Source organism: Haemaphysalis longicornis, unplaced genomic scaffold (genome assembly GCF_048455015.1).
Source record: "Haemaphysalis longicornis isolate Haplotype H1 unplaced genomic scaffold, Haemaphysalis longicornis Haplotype H1 scaffold_3, whole genome shotgun sequence".
NCBI lineage: Eukaryota > Metazoa > Arthropoda > Arachnida > Ixodida > Ixodidae > Haemaphysalis > Haemaphysalis longicornis.
Genome location: NW_027526335.1, coordinates 9,415,198 through 9,415,985, shown reverse-complemented (window position 1 = coordinate 9,415,985; position 788 = coordinate 9,415,198).

Sequence of the window (788 nt, the reverse complement as noted above, 5' to 3'; positions counted from 1 at the left end):
TGTTTTGTTCTGGCTGGATTCGATGTGATATAGTCGGAACTGCCTGCGAGGACGGTATATCACAGAGTTCATATGCCCGAGGGTACTTAGTGTACCAGTCTAAGTGTACAGCAGGTATTAAAGCGTGTTCTGGGTTTTTTGCATCGCTACATGTAGATTTTGCTCATCGCTGAGGGACAAGTTTTGCAATTGATTGATGGTGAATGAACAGTTCTGTCAACTTCAATGGGGTAGCAAATTTTTCAAGTTGGAAATTCCTCAGGATGACCAGCACAAAAGGAAAGACTGTACAAGAGAGGGGACGACACAGCACCTGCATCGTCCCCATCCCTTGTCCAGTGTTTTCTTTCGGGCTGGCTACCACAACTGTGGAACTTGGCACCATAGTACAAATGCCGGTAAAATGTAAGTGGACTCCGAGCTGTGAAGTTTGCAGCAGACAAGTCGTGCTCCTGTCCGATTTCACAGGGCTAGGCATTTGTCCAGGCATTCCTATAAGTCAAATGTTGCGGCTGGTTATGCCAACCCTGGAACTGTTTTAACTGCGAAGCTGATTGGCATGACAAGGGCAGTCAAAGGAATGCTGTGGTTGAACAAGCTATTAAATGTTCCTACCAGTGCACAAATTTCTGTACATAGGCATTTTCTGTTTGCATACGTGTACATAGGGAGAGCCAGCAGTAGGCAGTGGGGTCTAGATTGGGCATTGTGGCATTCCATTCTAAGACTCTACAAGCTGGCCATCTCTATGTGCAGTGTACTGGCATGCTTTGAAAATTTTTCTCTTG